This window comes from Cetorhinus maximus, chromosome 27, assembly GCF_964194155.1.
Source record: "Cetorhinus maximus chromosome 27, sCetMax3.hap1.1, whole genome shotgun sequence".
Classification (NCBI taxonomy): Eukaryota; Metazoa; Chordata; class Chondrichthyes; order Lamniformes; family Cetorhinidae; genus Cetorhinus; species Cetorhinus maximus.
The window spans coordinates 20,534,133-20,549,840 of record NC_135905.1 but is presented as its reverse complement, the minus strand read 5'-3'; the positions used below and the strand labels follow the sequence as shown (position 1 = coordinate 20,549,840).

Sequence of the window (15,708 nt, the reverse complement as noted above, 5' to 3'; positions counted from 1 at the left end):
CTCTGATGACAGGTCAATGGCGGATCGAATTTAATATGGGCAAGGGTAAAATACTGCGATAACGAGAAAATATCGTCCAATGTCAGTATTATGTGAACGGCGGTGAAATCGCTACAGGAAATAAGTTGAATAAAAATCTAAATGTCCTGGTTGACTCAACAGGGATGAAGTTTGTTAGTCGTGTGAAATGGACTCATTGCGAATGTCAATTTTCTTTACTGGAGGAAATTATGGCATCCCCATGGTCTAGGTCACGGCTAAGATCGGCACTAAGTCAGTATCAGGACTAAGACCGTCTTCACCTGTACAGCTCAGTGATATGAGTTCCACTCACTAGATGAACTCACTGTGCCATTGGCTAACAGACCAAGCGCAAGCCAAGGAAGCAAATTAAAATTAATGCAAAAAAAAAAGGTGTTGCAATGTATTTGGGATTTTACTGAGGCAGGTATATGGAGTTAGGTTGCAGACTAGCCACGACCTCACTGAATGGCGAAGCAGGCTCGAGAATGTCAACAGCCGCCTCCTACTCCTAGATAATTTTTTGCGCTTGTCACAAATTTATAGATGAGTCAAAACTGCCAAAGTGTCACCTCCTGAAACAGTTCTGAGTCCTCATCACACGTACAGGATTCATTCCTGAGTCCCTCTGTCCCAGAAAGATGGCCACCACCATCTGTCTGCTCATTCACTGATTGGTTCACATGCTCATTCTTACAGCTATGTTATTGCCTTGACCTGCCCCTGGCACAGGGCTAGGGCCATTTAAGGAAACCAAGAACAATCTTCAAAAGGGGAAAAAACAATTTGCAGCTAAGCACTTGTCAGATCCACTGCATAAATGGATGCTTTCTGGTGTTGGCAGGCACAACGGCATTGAACACAAAGACATGTTTAAAAAAACACCTCATTTAAATCTAAATAAAGCATTAGCGACAACACTAGCTGGCATTAAAAAGTCACATTTTAATTCCTGGTCACTTGCAAGTGTGGGCGGAACCTTGAAACGTGTGAATTAGGCTCTTTAACACAGGCAATGCTATTGCAGAGAATTTACCAGCTTGATGCTCTGCTTTCTCATGCATGATGTTGGCTGGGTCAGAGGTCTGTGTAAATGTCAATATATCGCTTTTAGTTTGGATCTGCGTTAACCTGGAGGTGTGGAGGAGGCGGGTGGGGTCAGGGTGTCAGTGGAATGAGGAATGGGGAGGGGGTGTTACACGAGCATGCACATGTACATGGCCAGGGCGGTATGGTTTGAGAAGGCAGGAGATTAATATAAGAACTGCGAGTATCATGGCAATATATGACTAAGCCAATGAGTGGCAAGTTGCAAGGATCTCACACAAACAGGATAGAGGGGGTAAAGGGCAGAGCACACATGACTGTTTCATGCTACTTTCACTTTAACTCTCCAAAATCAACACTGCTTTTTCCTTCGTGTCCTTTCTGTGAAACGAATTTCTCCCATCAAACTCCCAAAAATGACAGGATACAGGGCCGGAGCGGTATAGAATAAAACAGCTTTTATCACATCACGCTGCTCCAGAACTTTGTGGAAGTTTGGATAGTGCTGCTGAATTACATCTGCGGTCGCCAAAGAGTTAAAATGTACACGACTTCAGCTCTGCAAGCTCTGCTCTTTTTGAGTCACTGGTAATTTAGCAGCGTTTGATGGCCAGTTCTAGGGAAGTGTCGGACAAGACTCACTAACCAACCGGCCAAAAGCAAATCTCACTGTCCGCCTACAGGTCTCCTGTATCCTGAGTGGCACCAGGTTCTCCAAAAATGGGCACTGGGTGTCTTGTTACAAGGCAAATGCAAAGTTGCTGTGGCCAGGCAACGTTGGCTGCTGGAAGGCCTATTGAAAATCATGGCACATTTATACAGTTATACATTTGAATTCCAGCCAAATCCCCAAGACCCATGTTCCTGAAACCTAGTGTGGCCCCAGCAAATCATCACACATTATAGAGCTGCTTCACTGGAGTTTTGGGGGAGGGGACCTGGTCCCACTCCAGATTTTCCTAGTCACTTTGGTGCAACCCAGTTTCGTTACCTCTCTCTCCTTCTGAAAAACCTCCTGACAGCTTCCCCTCTCCGACTAGCGGCCACCTTTCTGAATTACTCTTTCCTCCATTTCCAGCATGGAATTTTCCCTGCTCCTCTCTCTCTCTCTCTCTCTGAAGCAGCACGGCATCATTTGTACATTGGAATCCTTGTCTAAGTCTAATTCCTCCTCTTCCATGGAGAATAGCTCTTAAAGGAACAAACTGATGAGAGATTGTTTCCAAATTGAACTAACTGCACGTCAGCAGCATATTAAGCAAAACATTTCTAATTCTTTCCTCCTCTCTCCTGACCTCCTATCCTGAGTATTTTCACCGGGGTCTCGAGTCCGGTAGGTAGAGGATACAAATGCACACTCCTAAAGCATCCTGCACTGAAGTTTGCAGTAGTTTTACTCAAGCACCAACGCACAACAAACATACCATCCAAGTGCACACTGGACACTGGTATATCAACCTGGCTGATTGGAATTCCTACCTCACAGGCTGCACCATAAGGCAGTCTCGTCATCTCCACTAGTCACACTTGCACAGCAAATCCAACAATAACATAACAGTGGAATTTAACACTGTGCAATTTACTGCTGACAGTGACATCCCTGCATGTCCTTCCTGAATGTGGCTCCTGTTCTGCAATATATACTTAACACCCGTGGAAATCCAGAGCCATGGCACAGGAGTGCAAGATGTCTGTCAAAAACATGGTGCAACAGCAGTGAAATGTCACTACCCACCACCACCCCAACCACCCCCCTCCCTCCCCATTCCCTTTCTCTAAGCCAGTTAAAGCCAGCCTAAGACAGTAAGATCAGTAAAACACAAACCTCGGGGTGCCGGCAGTCAAGAGAATAACTGAACAACATGCTGTGCCATACTGAGTTAACACTTAACATATTTCAGCTTCAGCAACTGTTACGATGAAGCTCAGGGCACACATTGACGTTACTTGCAACTCTTGCATGGCTACCTCTCAAAAAAGCAAATTAAGGCCCATTATCCCCTTCTCCCCCACCCCCCCTGCCCCAAACCCTCCTTTCAGGAATTCCTTGTGTCTGTTCAAGCATGAGTATCCAGAACACACCATTGTGACCAGCACGGGGAGAGCCATGATTAAGCAGTTTGCTTCACAATTCTGCCAAAGGGAACATACCATCACTCAGCTGAGGAAGGGAGGGGGGGGTGTGGGAGTGGGGGGGGCGGGGGGGGTGGCTGTAGGGGGAGGCATATGGCAGTTCACGTGCCTGCAACAAAAAGCAAGAGGCAAAGTAAAAAGAACCACCACCCCGGAAGGATTTTGCTCTATGGTCTGGTGCTGGGAACTGTGTCGCACACGGGGAACGTGGTGGTGTGTAGGTTTGCTGACTGACAGACTGCACGGGGCCCCATCTTGCCAGAACCACTTGCCTGTTACAGCAGGAGCAGACTCCAGATAATCACAGGTCTCATAAAACTGCCTAATCCCACCCCGCATGAGGTCACGATTTCACAAACAGCGAGACGCCCTACCTTGCTCCTGTCACATACTGGCCCGTGCACAGCAATGGTTTTCTGCTGAACCCATATCCTGACAGAAACACTCCACAAGGACTGGTGCACAGCCCTCACCCGGGCTCAAAAAGATTCCTGAGTGAATTTTTTCCTCTGGAAATTAAGTTCAGTTTTAACCCATTCACTGGCTCACCGCAGCAAAGATGCATCAGTTTTCATTACCATTCCCAACACCAGCTTAGAAACGAAGTCCTGACACGTGGTTCTTTAAACTTTCAGTGTCGAAATTACTCCTTTGGTCACAATTTTTCAAATGGTCACACCCTTTTGTAAAAAGTTGGGCCCGGTGTCAAGCCGGGCAGCCGAGAGTGGGGCTGTCACGGGTTCAATCGCTGGCCAGTGCTGAATTAGCCAGTCTCAACTGGGATTGCCTTGGCACTAAGGGGGTTGCAATAGCCAGGGCCCATGCTTTTCCAGTAAGTCCAACTGCACCAGAGTTGGCACCAGCTGATAACTAACCCCCTTCCCCCCCACAATTTGGCAACGTGCGAACACTCATCAGGAGTTATAGGTCAGGGACCTGTTCTCCGCACATCCGAAAACCGCACTTTCTTCAAATCTCATCGACCTTCAGGGCGGGAAGTCCCTGACCTGAGGCGACACTCCCCAAGCCAAAACATGAACCTTGCCGACGTCACCTGACCTTTAGTGAGGGGATGTCCCTGACCTGAGCTGCCACAAACTCGCTGACCGAATTGTAAAGTTAGCAAGCCTAGGCCTACGCGCGGGTATCCAAAATCATCCAAAATCTGAAACTCGATCGGCCCCAAGGGTTTTCAGATAATGGATTCTCAACCTGTACATAGAATTTCCAGCACAGAAATAGGCCTTCAGCCCAACTGTTTTATACTGGTGTTCACACTCCTCACACAAACCTCCTCCCACCTTATTTCATCTAACGCTCTCCGTACATCCTTCCATTCCTTGCTCCCTCATGCAGCTACTTCTTAAATGTACCTTTCCTATTCACTTCAGCCACCTCGCGTGGTTATTCTCACCGCTCTCTGGATAAAGAAAGTTCCCCTGAATTCTCTATTGGATTGATTTGTGTCTGTCTTATATTTATGGACCTCCCCCCACCCACCCCTAGTTTTTGATCCACCTGTACGAGGAAGCATTTTTCTACCTCAACCGAATCAAAACCCCTTCATAACCCATTAGGTCACCCTGCAACTTCACATTTCCAGAGAACAGAACTCTGGAAACTCGTTCAGTCTTTCCTGGTGGCTAACCTCAGAGTTCTGGCATAATTCTTGTAAATCTTTTTTGCACCTTCTCCACTGCCTCAATAGTCTTTTGTAATATGGGGAACAGCACTGTGCACAATTGTGGTGTAACTAAGGTCTTGTAGAAGTACAGCACAGCCTCGCTGCTTTTACTTCCATTCCTGTAGAATTTAACTCTACCTCTATTTGGCTTCAAATTACTTCAATGTAGTAAACTGTGTTGTACCCCAGGGACCCAGATTTTTTTAAGAATAGAGGGCAAGAATAAAATTCCATAGAAGACAGAAATGTTACTCAGGGCTTTAAAGACAATAGTGTATGTGAGGGAACGCCGCCTTTTACAGATCTAAAGACGATGCTATACAAATGCAAGCTGTCATTGTTGCTGTAGGGAAGGAATAGGGGAATGGGACTATTTGGATAGGTCCTTCAAAGGGCCTGCACAGGCATGGTGGGCCAAATGGCGTCCTTTTGAGTCATCTCATTCTATAAATCCATGTTCCTTGCTGAGACAGCTCGTGGCTTTGCCAATGATGGGGGAGAGGAGAGGGGCGATGAGTGGAAGGATGCACGAGAGGTCAAGAGCCTGAAGAGCAAAGCCCAGGGTTTACAGGAGGTTTGCTGAAACATGTTGGAGGTGGAGTCATGGTGGAATTTGTCAATGAGGTTTCGGGATTGTGAATCGAAAGTTCACAAGGAGACTGTAAAGACAGGCCCGAAGCAACTTATTGCAAGGCAGGATGTGAGCAGCAGAATTTTGGGGGAGGAGTTAAACTTTGCACAGGGTGGAAGATTGGAGGTCGGAGAGTTCAAGGCTGGAAGTAAGAGAAGTGTGGATAAGAGTTTCATTGTTCGTGGGGCTGAGGTGGAGGTGGGGGTGGGTGCATTTGGAAGTGGAAACAAGTGACGGATGGTGGGGGGGTGGGGAGGGCAGGGATAGAGAATACTGGTTGGTTAAAACCATACCAGCTTACCATCTTATCATCATCCTAAGGACCCTGTTGCCTGGATGTGTGGTAACACAGGTTACCATTGTAGCACCAATTTACTGGTACAACTCTACATGGGGTTTATACAGCTCTCTGCCAAAGATCACATCATCTCCAGTAGCAGTCCTACACCTTCAGATGAAGCTGTCAGTAACTTCCTGTATTGTTTAAACAACCACAAATGTGTAGATGAATTGAAAATATATTTCTCGTCAACAGTTTAACATTTTAATGCCAATTGAAAAATACAAAAAATAAATGAAGGATTTTGACGAAGGTTATAATGGGATGAGCCACGTGAGTCCCCGAATGCCTAGATATTCATAAGCCTGCAAAGTTAGCACAACCCTCACATTTTCCACTTGCCAACACGAGGAACATTACTGCCACTAACTCAAAACCATGAGGGGTCTGGGTGGAGTAAATAAGGAGAAACTAACGCCATTGGTGGAAGGATCGAGAAGCAGAGGACACTGATTTAAAGGTAATTGGCAAAAGAATCAAGGGCAACATGAGGAAAAACTTTTTTTAAAAACGCAGCGAGTGGTTAGGATCTGGAACGCACTCCCCGAGAGCCTGGAGGTGGCAGATTCAATCATGGCTTTCAACAGCTGAAGAAAAAAAATTGCAGGGCTATGAGGAATAGGTATGGGAGTGGGACTAGGTGATTTGCTCTTGTAGAGAGTCAGCAGGGACACAATGGGCTGAATGGCCTCCATCTGAGTTGTAACACATTCCATGATAACTCCAGGTAGACAACCTCCTGTGTGGCATGTGTCATTTCACTAAACTCAACAGCCAACCATTTGCAGATCAACAACCCTCACTTGCTTTTAACTTCAAGATATATCAGAAGCATTTACATTTAAACTGTATAGAAAAAAACCGTGCAAACATTTCAGTTCTAAACTTTCCCGACAGATAAATCTGCGCTCCATAGAATCCACTGAATCGAAGTAAGTTCCCTGACAGGAAACAGGAAGGACATTGCAGGCGGACATAACATGGTTTGGTTTTCCTCTTCAGATGCTCGTTTTCTTTCAATGAGTCTGTGCACTTCTGAATTCCTTCTTGCAGACACCAAGACATTTTTTTTAAGATTAAGGATTATCAGGAGCTGATGGGACCGAGACAGAGAGGTTCCGCTTGATTTTTTTAATATGCTTTCATGGAATGTGGGTATCACTGGGAAGCCAGCATTTGTTACCCATCACTAATTGCCCTTGAACTGAGTGGCTTGCCACACCATGACAGAGGGCGGTTAAAGAGCCAACCACATTGCAACAAGAGCTTGCATTTATATATAGTGCCTAAACACGCCAATGTGCTTCACAGAAGTGCCATGAAACAAAGTTTGACTGAGCCACAAGGACATTAGGTTGGGTGACCAACAGCTTGGTCAAAGAGGTAGGTTTTAAGGTGCGTCTTAAAGGAGAAGAGAGAGCGGGGAAGTTTAGAGGTGGAATCCCAGAGCTGAGGGTCTAGGCCAAAGGTTCAAAAACACGGCAAAGAATAGAATTTGCATGGGCTGCCCCAGGGTAGGATAAAACTAGCTGAAGGCCTCAAGTGGATTATTTGTTGCTGTGACAAACTATGAGACTTTAAAAAAAAACGTGAATTCCAGTGTGAACCCTTTAAATGGTGTCTCAGTCCCCCTACCTTTCCTGAAAGGATTTGCTAACATCAACTGTTTCATGGGTCCTGTAAAGAGAGGAACACAGGAACAGGAGTAGAGTGTTCAGTTGGATTTCCTAACCTTGGTGGGCTGGGGGGGAAAAAGGGACTAGATCTTCTTTGGAAGTAGGTAGTTTTGGGTAGTTTCTGATGGACTGAAGGAGTGAGATAACATCTCTCTAGCCACTGACACCACTCCTTCCCCCGCCACTGCCCCTACTCTGCCAAGCCTCCGTGAAACTAACAGTGGGTGCTTTTGGGGTTGGCAGATGCAATTTGTAAGATAACGATGGGAACCCCTCATCTTGCTATTAGCAACACCATGGGATCAGGAACACCATTTCTTTCCTAGTTTCGATCACTGCTAATGAGCAAAAACGAGTCCTCAATGCCCTTTCGCTGTTGCTGGGAAACAGTTAAATCCTTGTCTGAGGAAGTCACAGGTTGATGAGCCCACTGAGGGAGTTATGCCTTAACTTGGGCCTCTCTATCAGGCTTGAAGCTCTGCTGCTTCTGGCTGATTTATTGCCAATGTCAAGCTAGAGCTTCCTTAAAAACGAATCAAGGGAGGTCCCGCATTCTATCCACCTGCAAACTCTCGAGGGCTGTTTAGGATTGAGGAACACAAAGGTATCGCACTGTCTCTCATTTGAATTTTACATTTAATCATAAAAAAACCTACTCCTGTCACCATCGCCTACCCCTTGTTATTGTGTTGCTTAAATTGAATTGTTCATTTGAATTAATTTAAACACACACACACAAAAAAAATGCCTCTGTTGCTGTTTGGCTTAATTTGGATGACTGAATAATTTGAATTAGCAGCAGTGAACTGTGGTCACTTCATTCAGGGTCAGGGGAACAGCAGTCAGTGGCCACCAGTCTCTCCATTTCAGCCTCTTGACTGGGTGTTTTGTGAATTAACATTTCTCTCTGACAAAACCAAGTCCATCAGATCCTGTGACCTAAGCACTTGAGTTTCATCCAGCAGGCTACAGTATCACAGAACCTGCGCCACCATCTGTTGTATCAAATGGCTGAAGCTTTATTGCTACCATGTGATTTGTTCAGCAGTCTCCCAGCAACCGCACAGCCTCAACTTCACAAAGTAATCCTGCCCTCAAGGCCCTCGCTGGAATATTGACAACAACATTTGTCGTGTGCGTGCGTGCGTGCGCGCACACGCACGTGCGTGATCTTTCTCTTTTAAAAAAAAAAGCAAAACCATATGTAGGGTCTGGTACGAAATATAGTTCCCCGTCTCTGGCCTCATCTCCCGACTGCCCCGCTCTGGTCTCCAACAAAGGCAAGGAGCCTGGAAATTTAAATGAAATGCTTGGCAGTGTGATTTCACTGCCTTGCTGAAATGATCACTGAAAATCCCATTAACTGTTTCAGCTCCGTTCTATCTGGCACCAGGTCAGCAATGATTTAGCAGCTGGTGGCATGTCCTCAGCTACCAAGATGCACGGTCATTCGCTCAAACCCAAACAAAGTGCACAACGGGCGACACGTCTCCTACGACACCCTTCAAGCTCTGGTTTCAGTGCGACGGTGACCTCATGGTGAAACCAGCCAGTTGGAATGCTGTTCAGCTTAATGGGAACCAGGACTCACGATTTCTGCACATCTGCTGTTCGTGGTTCCGTGGAATTCAAACACACTGTCTCAGGCTTGGGACGGCCACTGTGGAGTTTACAAATGATGTGGCGGGAACTGTATTAATCGGAGGGGACGCAAATCACAGGCTGCACCAAACGTGCACGATTGGAACACCCATGGAGGAGCTGCTGATGTATTTACGTGAAGTCGAGTTGATGGACACTCATGTGCAGCATAGGTGCTGACATAGAGCGAGTGGCTGGTTTCTTTGCCGCAAATTCTTTGTTTAAAAAAAAAACAGATGCGGCATCTAAAGACCGAACAGCATTGTTTGCCTTTGTTTCATTACGTTCACTGGATACCCAATATCTCACAACACTGCTAATGAGCCACGTTTACCAGCTCACCTGCAGCCAAGATCAAGGCATATTTTTTTGGAATGAAGAGATGGGGAGGGTATACTGGGAATAAGTTGTCAACAACACTTACTGTAGGAAAAAGGGGCTCCATGGGGTAGAAACTTGTCTTGGGTGGTAGAACAAAACGTGTGGGATTGCACTTGCTGCCTGTTATATCCCTGTCCAATAATCAGATTTATTGACTTCAAAGGAGGTAAATATAAAGGGGAGACATGCCTGATACCTATCCGGTACCATCCATGTCATATTAATAGACGTTTGGTAGTGCCAAACCTGAGCATTGCTGAAAAAAGACGCATGTTGTCGAACCTTTTCATCTTGTACTCATCAGGACAATTTGCAAGAATGCCAAATGTGAAGAGAACAACAATTTATACTTCATGAGAAAAGAGTGCTGATTGATGTGGCAGTGCATTGCCAATCAGCACTCTCTTCTCATGAAGTATAAATTGTTGTTTCATGAGAAGAGAGTGCTGATTGGCAATGCACTGCCACATCAATCAGCACTCTTTTCTCATGAAGTATAAATTGTTGTTCTCTTCACATTTGGCATTCTTGCGAATTGTCCTGATGAGTACAAGATGAAAAGGTTCGACAACATGCGTCTTTTTTCAGCAATGCCCATTTTATATTGTTGCCCAAGATGGGTTTCCATCCATGTGACTCTTACAAATTGCTATACGTGAAGTCCAAGAGCAGCAGGGCGTCTCACACTGTGAGTTCCTAATCTCGGTTGTGCCGCTGTGGAGAGTTGGTGAGGCATAATCAGCCTGTGCCAACTTGGGTGATCATGGCCAGGGCATGCGAGGAGGGTGCAATTCTCCGCCTGAATCCAGGATCACTGTGTAATCCAGATGAAGCCTCAGCCAACTCTATTCAAATTCACAAGATATAACTGAGTAAAACCATCCTTATACAACTCCAGTTCTGTTGCCTCCTGACATGAGAGTCTTGCACTGCACATGGCAACGCCACAGTAGCCTGGCCAAATTGGCCAGATTGGCAACTGGGAAAACCGTTTTTCAATTTGTAGAATCATAAAGCACAGAAGGAGGCCATTTGGCCCACTAGACCTGACCTTTGAAAGAGCTATTCAATTAATTCCACACGCCAGTTCTTTCCCCATTGCCAATGCTTCCCCTTCAAATACCCATTCAACCTCCATTTGCTATTGAATCTGCTTCAACCACCCTTTTCAGACAGCGCATTCCAGATGATCACAACTCAATGCACAAGAATCAATTCTCCTCACCTCCACTCTGGGATCTTTTGCCAATTACCTTAAATCTGTGTCTTCTGGCTTCTGACCCTCCCGCCAGTGGAAACATTTTCTCAAGATATCCAACAAAGCTTCACAGTCGATCGAATTATTTTTTGAGGCGGAGCCTTTGTTGTTGGGTTAGAAAGCACAACGGTAGCTAGCTGGAATGGTGAGGTTTTGGTGCTGTTGGCTGAAGGAGGGATTGCTGGTGGAGGCACGGGGAGAGCCCCTCACCCTTCTTCCAGCAATGCCAGAGACCCACAGGTTTGATGTCGCGTTTGATACATACACAGCGCCTTAGGCAATGTGGCACTCCCTCAGTCCTGCACTGGAATGCCAGCCTTGGTCCTGTGCTCAAGTTGTGGAGTGGGGCCTTGAACCTTCAACCTTCTGACTCAGCAGCAGCAATAATGCTACCGAGATAAACATTCAGTGAATATCTATCCTAAAGCTCACCCCTGTACAGGCTTGTAACATTTTAACCTATTGGCTTTTTATAGGGACAGGAGTTGGCCATTTAGCCCCTCATCCCTCATCCCTGCTCCGCCATTCAATCAGATCGTGGTTGACCTAACTCCATACATTTGTCTTTGCCCCTATCGCTTAATGCTTTTAGCTGACAAAAATCTATCACAGTTTTAAACTTAATAATTGATCTAGCATCAATTGCCAGGTGTGGACGAGATTTCCAAACTTTTACCTCCCCTTCTGTGTTAAAGAGTTTCCTAATTCCACTCCTGAGGGCTCTGGTTCCAAGTTTTAGACTATATATACCCCCTAATCCTAGATGCCCCAACCAGCAGAAATAGTCTCTCTCTGTCTGTTCCACTTAACATTTTGAAAACTTTGATTAAATCAGCTCCTTAACCTTCTAAATTCCAGAGAATACAATCTTAGGTAAGCTCTTCTCCCCTTGTAACCCTGTATTCCAGGTGTCATTCTGGTAAATCCACACTGCACTGTGGGGTTACATTCTGCAAAAATGCTTGTGAAGCCATATCATCGTTGAATGCAACAGAACCATTTCTTCATTGTCCTGCTGATGAAGCCAACCTGGGCTCCCGTCCAAGAACTGACTGACAAGTGCCAGTCCCTTTTAATACACTCAACATAGCAATCAAGTGGGTCAGCATCTTATTACATACAATACCACAATCAAACATATTAAAGAATTCATGCACAGCGCCCAGTAACATAACCAACGTTAATAAAAATCAGATGTTAACCATGTTGTGCTAAATGGTCTGGTTTTCCTTCACTCATTCTGAGCCAGTTGGGTGGAAATTTATTCCAGGGGGGAATTTACACGACTATATAGTACTTTACTGTACTTTTCAAGGAATCTCAAAGCTCACGTACAAGTATTTAGGTGAATGTGAGGTCCCAGAAACAGCATGAAGAGGACTGACCAGTCTGTCTGTTTTTGCGGGGTGTTGGTTGAAGGAGAATTGTAAATAAACACCAAGGTGCCTGAGCTCTGTGGGCCAGGCTGCCTGGGCTGGATATGACCCATGCGGGATGTTGGTCAGTCATCCAGCTAATTGGAAACGGGTGTTTGTTGCAGAAATTTGACAAGGGCACACGGTCAGCATGTGGCAAACAAACTCCAGTGGCACGCCGACACCAAAGGACACAGTGAATCGTGCGGCGACGTAATGACAAACGCCCTTTACCCCATACACACGCGCAACACTTATAAACATCCTGAGAAAGCGTGTTAAAAATTGGCCTCCAACAGGAGCATTGAGCAACAAAGCTAAGTGAGGGCTCTGCAGCGCCCAGGTCTCTGTCTGAACACTGATCTCCTTGAACAACTTTACTTCAGGCGGAATTAATTGGACAACTCAACCATTAACTGCCAATTGTGTACCAGACAGAGCAGTGACGCAAAACCACAAACGCAAAGGTTGCAAAGGCAGCATTTTTGCAGTCCAGTTAGGCAGCATCCTCACTGTAAATGTAGGGGCACCGATGCCCTTAAGGGGCCTCAAACTTAAATCAGTGACCTTCAACCCTGCCAAGATGCCAGCGCGGCACTCATAGGCAGGGCACTGCTTGGCAGTATCTCACGAGGCTAATGTGCTACAAACCCTACTCTGCAACTGGAACGTGTAAGTTTTAGTGTGGTACAAATCCCCACTATACATTTAATAGCACAGTATGGGGTAGAGAGTGCCTCTTTCCTTATATCATGAAGAGCATGTTGAAAATGCAAGTTTTTTGATGTATTAACAGAGTAAGCAGCAAAAAAATATGCTGGGGATATGTGACATAACATGCATTGAAGGTAAGTAATGCCGGCTATTCTCTATTCAATGAGTTTGCTATTACAAACTTTGTGGAACAGGCTTGTGCAGAAATTAATTAAAAAAACGAAAGTAAAGGATTTTTTTGGTACAGTCGATTCTTGCTCTCACTCTCGAAGGTTAATGATTAATTGTACTTTAACAAGTGGGGCCAGCGGGTCGGGGTGAATTTTATGTGGCAGACTTCCTTGCTTACCTTTTCCTTTTCCCTCCTGCCACCATCAGCCAAGGCCAGAGTTTGTGATTCCCCCTGTGAAAAGGGAGGAGGGGGGAGTCTGTCTCTGCGCTCTCAGTTTTAGCCTGAGCCCTGGCTGTAGCTCATGGAATCCACAAAAGATAGGAGTCCTCCAAACCCAACAGGCCCTTGTCAGATAGGCCTTTCTTGTCAACATTCATTGTGTGCGTGGGGGTCAGACACGAGTGTCGGCAAGCTGTTTGGCTGTGGAAGGTATTGCAGCAGAGTTCCTTTCTGTCCGAGCCCAGCTTCCAAGCATTCCTGCCAGCAGGGGTCACTAGATAGCGATCAGGACCAGTAATCCTGGCCAAATTTTACACTTAGGCCGGGATTTTCCGACCCTGCGGCCGGCCGGCCAAAAGTCCACGGACTTCCGGCGGGAGCGGAAGATCCCAGTGGCAGGCAGGGCTGGAAAATCCCGGCCTTAGTTTGGATTCGGACAGCTGCAGCAAGGGCAGTGGCCAATTCCCACCCCATCCCAGCAGAGATCAGCTACCTCAGTGCAGACTGAGGATTAACTCGAGAGATCACTCTGACTGGAATAACTCCGAGACACACACAGGTCGAATAGCAGAACGTAAAGGAACTTTGTCAATTCTTTGAAAAATTGACTTGTTTAGATTGAGTAATATTTGAGATAAATGGCATTTACTTTCCTTAATAGCCAACTTTATTCGAATCCAGTTGTTCAAGTCAGTGGGCTTTTTAAAATTATATCACAGGATGTGGGCGTCGCTGGCGAGGCCAACATTTGTTGCCCATCCCTAATTGCCCCTCGAGAAGGTGGTGGTGAGCTGCCTTCTTGAACCGCTGCAGTCCATGTGGTGTAGGTACACCCACAGTGCTGTTAGGGAGAGTTGTTCCAGGATTTTGATCCAGCGACAGTGAAGGAACGGCGATATAGTTCAAAGTATATGATTTGGAGGGGAACTTGTGTTCCCATGCATTTGCTGCCCTTATCATTCTGGGTGGTAGATGTTGTGGGTTTGGACACTGTAGCGCACTGTGTAGATGGTACACACTGCTGCTGAGCGCCGTTGGTGGAAGGAGTGAATGTTTAAGGTGTTAGATGGGGTGCCAAACAAGCGGGGCTGCCTTGTTCCTGGGTGGTGTTGAGTTTCTCAAGTGCTGTTGGAGCTGCACTCATCCAGGCAAACGGAGAGCATTCTAGCACAATCCTGACTTGTGCCTTGGTAGGTGGTGGACAGGCTTTGGGGAGTCAGGAGGCGAGATACTCGTGGTAGAATTCCCAGCCTCTGACCTGCTCTTGTAGGCAGAATGTGACTGGCACCAGGATTTGCTGATGGACACAAGCATCACAGAGCTTGGATAACATTACCAGCATCAATCGGCAAGACATCCTTTGTACTAATTGCACTTCTACTAAATAGATGGGGAAGTTGGGGATCAAGCTGGCAATTCAAGAGGTAGCAATCAAAAGTCGCCCAGGGGAAAGGTTAAGCATTATGGGTCTTCAAAAAGAGAGGTAATGGCTGTTCCCTGACTTGCAGACTGTGCAATACTTCTGAGATGTGAGTCAATGGGAGCTTTGACTCATTCATCAATCAACTTTTTACTGCCCTCAAGAGCTTTTTCCCTTCTAGCTGGTCAATCATTGTGGACAAGTGGCGGTGAGTGATGACTGACATCGATGGTAAGTGGCTGTGCAGCCTGCTCCCTTTGCTTTGCGGGCATTAGAGAAAGAAGCTTAAGTTGACCAGTAACTCAACTCCAGTGATAGACTAAAAGGCTAAGTCTCAAGGTCACAGAATAGGAGCAGTGGGTTTTGATGGGGTTTTAAAATAAAAAAGTTCAACCTGAAAGGGGTGGTGTGTGTTGTGCCAGGTTTCACCTCGAGGCCATTTTTTATGTCCCCCTCGCTCTCCAGGGAGCAGAGACACAAGGGGTCCCGGGGACACCAAACCAATTTGTGCAGCAGGGAAGACGTCTTCCAGGAGTTAGGAATTTTTCAGCAAGTTAAAATGAGGTTTTCTTTTTCTTTTAGATGCACAAGAGCAAGTTTCCTCTGTTAACCGACAACTTTAAAAGCAACACCCACACTTGTTGCTTGATCGCATGACACCGAGGTCTCCCCACCCTCACAGAGCTGCAACTTCACAGCGAGTTTCAGCAATGGAAATGTGGCCAGTCAACCCAAAGACTTCACTCTCTTGTGAACCAAATTAAATAATCTCCAATGCAAAGTGCTCTTTAATTGCGTGAGAGCATTTTCATGTGTGTGTAATTTCCTGTGTGGGATGAGTGTGTGGGGGGTGTGCATGTGGGGGGGATGTGTGTGAGTGATGGGGGTATGTATGTGTGGGGTGTGTGTGTGTGTGTGGGGGGGAGGCAGTATTTGTGTGTGTGGGGTATGTTTGT

At 46.1% G+C, this 15,708-nt stretch overlaps 1 protein-coding gene across 13 annotated transcripts in view; it reads right to left on the bottom strand.

Moving 5' to 3' along the window:
- Nucleotides 1–15,708, bottom strand: part of zmiz1a (zinc finger, MIZ-type containing 1a) — a 438,054-nt gene that overhangs the window by 110,835 nt on the left and 311,511 nt on the right. The window contains exon 1 of one of the 13 annotated variants that reach the window (XM_078530869.1): nucleotides 3,576–3,649. The exons of 11 other annotated variants lie outside the window; for them this stretch is intronic. The gene's annotated coding sequence lies outside the window, so the exon portion shown is untranslated. Of the gene's footprint in view, nucleotides 1–2,547; nucleotides 2,674–3,575; nucleotides 3,650–15,708 lie in introns of those variants that run through there. One more of the 13 variants, XM_078530864.1, reaches the window with a different exon arrangement.